General features: G+C 45.8%; 1 pseudogene; it reads right to left on the reverse strand.

Moving 5' to 3' along the window:
- Positions 1–4,848: 4,848 nt before the first annotated feature.
- On the reverse strand, positions 4,849–4,993 carry LOC132536258 (small nucleolar RNA SNORA31; annotated as a pseudogene).
- Between the last annotated feature and the right edge of the window lie 942 nt (positions 4,994–5,935).

A 5,935-nucleotide genomic window follows, 5' to 3' on the forward strand; every position in this document is an offset into this window, starting at 1 on the left:
GAGACGTCAAGGGTTGGACAGGGTGGGCGAAGATATCCGCGTATATTGGCAGGTCTGGTCGAGCGTAGACGTGGGAAATGAACTTAGATGATGCCGCATCCCGACGAATATCTGGCGGGGCGATGTTGCTAAGAACTGGCAGCCATGGAACCGGGGTGGAACGGATGGTTCCAGAAATTATCCTCATGGAGGAATATAATTTGGAATCGACCAAGTGGACATGGGGGCTACGGAACCATACTGGGGCACAGTATTCTGCAGTGGAATAGCATAATGCCAGAGATGATGATCGTAGTGTGGAAGAGCTCAAGCCCCATGAGGAGCTGGCCAGTCTTGCAATGATGTTATTCCTCTCGCCCACCTTTGCTGCAGTTTTTATGAGATGTTCGTGAAATGACAGAGTTCGATCGAGAGTAACGCCAAGATACACTGGCTGGGCTTCATGCCGGATTCTCGTATTGCCAAGCTGCACATTAAGCTCACGCGAGGCCGAGGCATGGTGTAGATGGAAAACAGATGATACCGTTTTTGCAGTGCTAGGGATTAGTCGCCATTTTTTACAGTAATCAGATATCAGAGACATGTCTTTCGTGAGTGTTTCCTCGAGGATGTCGAACTTGGATGCCTGAGTTGCACAGCAGATGTCATCGGCGTAGATGAACTTCCTTGAAGAAGTTTCTGGGAGGTCATTGATGTAAATATTAAATAGCGTAGGAGCCAGAACAGAGCCCTGGGGGAGGCCACTTGAGACAAGTCTCCATCTGCTAGACTTGTCACCCAGATGCACCCGGAATCTTCTGTTTTGGAGAAGAAACGATATAGTGTTGGCCACCCATGGAGGCAGGCATCTTGAGATCTTGACTAGGAGACCACGGTGCCAGACAGTGTCATAGGCTGCTGTGAGATCAACAAAGACAGCACCCGTCTTTAAATTCTTCTGGAATCCATTTTCAATGTAAGTTGAGAGGGCCAAGGCTTGTTCACAGGTAGATCTTCCTGGGCGGAAACCAGCTTGGGCGGGTGATAGGAATTTCTCTGTAAGAGGAGAAATTTGTGACAGAAGTAGCCTCTCAAGGAGTTTGTAACACACGGAGAGGAGAGAAATTGGTCTATAGCTGGCGGCCAGTGTTGGGTCTTTCTTTGGTTTCAAAACTGCTATTATCTTCACACGACGCCATATTTTGGGCATAGATTTGGATTCCAAGATGTGCGACAGGAATGTAGTGAGCCACTTCTTTGCCCAAGTTAAGGATGAGTTCTGGGGTGATATTATCATAGCCAGCAGCCGTTCCCGGTTTAACCCTCTTCAAAGTGTCTTCCAGTTCAGACAGTGTAAAGGGAGAGAGTTTTGGAGATGGACAAGATAAACGGAAGTGAGATGACCACTCATGGGAAATTTCTCTTTTCCAGACTGGGTAGATCTTAGCACGTCCAACTTGAGTTAGGTGACTGTCCACTGAGTTTGGAGATACGGGAGGATGGGAGACGGGAGAGGGTTGGCTACCGACACCCAGACTATGAAGAAGCTTCCAGGCCTTCCTACTTGAGTGGGTGCAGTTCAGACTTTCCGTGAGTTGTTGCCAGCAGGCTTGGAGTGCTGCATCCAGGGAGGCAATGAGATGGTCAGCCACATCTGGGTCTCCCGACTCATCATACTGCTTTAGTAGTTGCTCGCATTCAGCATCAAGACAAGGCATATAGTTAGCATGTCTCCCACTAGGAATAGCTTGGGAAGCTGCTTTGAAGATGGCTTGGTGGAAGCGCCTGTAGGAATCTTCAGAGGGGATAGAGTTAATTGGAATTGCAGGAATAGATTTGTTGGTAAGATCACTGAACAGACGCCAGTTTGCTTTCTGAAAGTTCCATCTTAGTTTCTCCGAGCACAAAATCAGTGGGAGCTGGAGACCAATGTGGATGATAGCTGGGCGGTGATGACTGTGCGGGAAGATCTTGAGAACGTGTCTCGTAGCAGGAAAGGCTTGGCCGTTGACTGTGCTAATCCAGCACAGGTCGGGTGACGAGTCTTTATTCCATCTAGCACTGTGAAAAGAGCCTGGCTGTTTGGGATCGTATAATAGGGAGAAGTCTTTCGTTGAAGCCCAGTCGGCTAAGATAGATCTGTCAGCACGAGTGGAGGAATATCCCCAGTCTTGGTGATGACTATTAAAGTCTCCAACGTAAACGGCTGGGTGATTCGGGCTAGGCAGGACCTCATTTTCCCATGAGGCACTGGGAGGCTTATATACGTTGACGAGCTGAATAGTTCCAATAGTAATGGAGTCGTAGAAGGTCGAAGAGGCCGTATGGTAAACGTCCGCAAGATACGATTTGGCGTAGATGGCTCGGCCATGTTTAGGATGGAGATTATAGCATATTAAATCGAATCCACTGATGGTGAATCGAGCAGCTTCATCGACTGCTATATGTGTTTCTTGTGGGCAAATAACATCTGCCTGATGCTGTATCACCAATTGACCAATAAGAACGCGTTTGGCAAAGGACAGCCCCTCAACATTAAGTTGGAGGACTCAAAGAGCAGGACCAACAGCTTGAAAGCTGTCAGGAGCTGCTTGTTGCTGGCTTTGAAAGTGACTGGGATCCATGTGGATTCAGTCGGCTAGGAAGGATCGTCAGTTTCCCCAATGAATGGGTACTCACGGGATGCACCAGAGTCTGGAGCAGTGGCAGAGAGGCCCTGTGCTGACATCAGCAGACAGAGAACTAACCAGGAAACTCAGGAGAAGACCTATACCTTGGTGGCATAGTGGTGGGCTGTGAAAGTCTCTTTGTATAACCACTGGATTATCTCTGCCACACCCTGCTTTATCTCTTGGTCAGGTAATATCTCTAAAAGATAAAAGGAAGGAAGTAGGATGGGCAGGAACTGTGCAGATCCCACAAAATTTTAACCAGTCTACAGGGAGCTCTCAACAAAGACTGTCCTATAGAGGCCAGGCCCTCAAATCCCTGCTGTGCTTTATGAAGTGGGGGCTACTCAGGTAGAAGGGGGCCAAAAGCCCAAAGTTGTGAGGCCAGGTGGTAGTACAGAGGGATAAGCACACATGGCTCAAAGCACAAGGACCAGCTTAAGGATCCTGGTTCAAGCCCTGGCTCCCTTCCTGCAGGGGAGTCAGTTCACAAGCGGTGAAGCAGGTCTGCAGATGTTTATCTTTCTCTCTGCCTCTCTCATTTTCTCTCTGTTCCATCCAACAACAATAACAACAATAAGAAAATAGAAGCAGAAATTGACTGAGTTTGGAGTATGGCACCAAAGTAAGAAAGCAGAAGTATACTAGAGTTTGCAGTGAGTACCTCCCTAATACTTCCTCTCCACTTTTCCAAGCTTTGGGTCCATGATTGCTCAACAATTTGTTTGGCTTTGTATGTTAACTCTCTTTTCAGTCACCAGGTTCCAGGTGTCATCAGGATGCCGGCCAGACTTCCCTGGATTGAAGACACCACCAATGTGTCCTGGAGCTCAGCTTCCCCAGAGACCCATCCTACTAGGGAAAGAGAGAGGCAGACTGGGAGTATGGACCGACCAGTCAACGCCCATGTTCAGCGAGGAAGCAATTACAGAAGCCAGACCTTCTACCTTCTGCAACCCTCAATGACCCTGGGTCCATGCTCCCAGAGGGATAGAGAATGGGAAAGCTAACGGGGGAGGGGGTGGGATATGGAAATTGGGCGGTGGGAATTGTGTGGAGTTGTACCCCTCCTACCCTAAGGTTTTGTTAATTAATCCTTTCTTAAATAAAAAAAAAAAAAGAAAAAAAAAAGAAAATAGAAAAAGTGGCCTTCAGGAGCGGTGAATTCATAGTGCAGACACAGAGCCCCAGCAATAACCTTGGAGGCAAATAAAAAAAAAATCCAAAGTTTGGCAGCCAAATCATATGTTCATACTGGGTAAAAGAAAGAAAAGACTCTGTGTCTCTTCCCCTATCATATTTAGATAAAATAACTATGGGGGGGGTGGCAGCATTTCAAAACAAATAACTAAGAATGGATGGAACTGCTATTCTTAGGAAGAGGTTGAATGTTGTAGTGGTTCAGAGCATCACCAATGGAGACAAAATGCCTATGTTTAATACCTAGTTCTGACTAGGTATTAAATACCTAACACTGACTGACTGTAGGGCCTTGGAGGTATCATCTCCTTTGCTGCAGATAATATTTCTTTTCTCAAAGGACCGTGGCAGGTTTCAATGAATTACTGTGTATAAAGTATTAAGTCCACTGCCCAGTACTTTGTGGGTGCTGTATAACTATTAGCTGTTTAACATATCATAAACACATGACTGGTGCATGTTATATAAAAATACCGGGGGATATTTAAATCCACAGAAAGAAAACTACTTCTAGCAACTTCTGACTGTTCTCTGCAAAGCACTGTAATAGTAATTTTTGTAGGATACATCGTTTAATCTTCCCAGCTACCCAGTGAGGTAGGTTTTACTATTCACATTTTACCAAGGAGGAATTAAAGCTAGGAGTTATGTTTTGCTCAAAGTGGCAATAACTTGCTAGCAACATCCTATATCTTTCAGCTTTTGTTCTCACACTTAAAATTATCATGCTGCTGTGAGTCACCTCACTCGGATCCTGACACCCCCTGAGTGTTCTGCTTAAACTGCAAAGGCACTCTGGCTAAGCCACGTAAGCAAAGCCAAAAGAAGCAGTTTCCCTAGGGAGTACCTATGCCAGTGGTCAGGCTGGGTTGTCACACAACCTTTTTAGTACCATGGTTTTGCTACATGGCTATTTCACGGACTGCCTTGAACAGTGAACAGGTGATCATTGTCTACTGACCTATAATTCACTGATTTTTTTTAAATTCACTTTATTTGCAGATGTATTCCCTTATTCAAACTGGGCTACCACAAAGACAGACAGAAAACACAGGGATTTTTTTTCCCCCTTTTTTTTTTTTTTGCATCCTAGTGCAAACCAAAGAACAACAGGAAACTGTTCAAAGGTCTATCAGTGGATGCAGTTTTTTTTTTGTTTTTTGTTTTTTTTTTACCAGAGCACTGCTCAGCTCTGGCTTCTGGTGGTGCTGGGGACTAACCTGGGATCTCAGGAGCCTCAGGCACAAAAGTTTTTGCATAGGCGTTGACTGGTCGGTCCATACTCCCAGTCTGCCTCTCTCTTTCCCTAGTAAGGTGTGTCTCTGGGGAAGCTGAGCTCCAGGACACATTGGTGGGGTCTTCAATCCAGGGAAGCCTGGCCAGCATCCTGGTGGCATCTGGAACCCGAGTAATGAAGCTGAAGGGTTGTCATTCCACACGTGAAGTCTCTGGACACAGTCTGAAGCATATTGAGGTGGCAATCGTTGCGTTGGTTAGGTTGTGATCGGCGGATGCAATATTATTTGGTTTGGATTGGGAGATGCATATGGGAAAGTGGGCCCTATCCAAGGGTTCCAGGACTGGGGGAAGTAGGGGCTTTATAGTGGAGATGTGAGGTTCCTGCTGTCTTAGGGTTCAAAAAGACAATCGATAGTTAATGTTATCATCACATTATTTGGTAATTGGGTTAACTTTGAAAAGTCCTTTTGTTAGGGTTTGCTGTACAGTATCCAGTATCTTGTATATAGCTGTGCTATTGGATGCTTCTAATCTACTTGGTCTAGGCTTTTGAGAGAGTCCGCGTATCAAATACACAGCCTATATATTAAAAGGATTCAGTTTGTGTTTTGAGAAACTTTGAGACATACAATTGATTTTCCCCCTCTCATATTAATTAACTACTGATTTATATGTCTACATTTTGCTAGGAGTGTACATAAACACCATTCCCACCAAAGGACTGTGATCCATCCCTCCCGCCCACTCCCACCCCCCACTGGCCCAGGAAGCTACATGTCTACCCCTCACCACTGGGTTTTTACTTTGGTGCCCTACTTACAATTTGATCAGGTCCTGCTTTTAGTTTC

Source organism: Erinaceus europaeus, unplaced genomic scaffold, assembly GCF_950295315.1.
Source record: "Erinaceus europaeus unplaced genomic scaffold, mEriEur2.1 scaffold_1099, whole genome shotgun sequence".
Lineage (NCBI taxonomy): Eukaryota > Metazoa > Chordata > Mammalia > Eulipotyphla > Erinaceidae > Erinaceus > Erinaceus europaeus.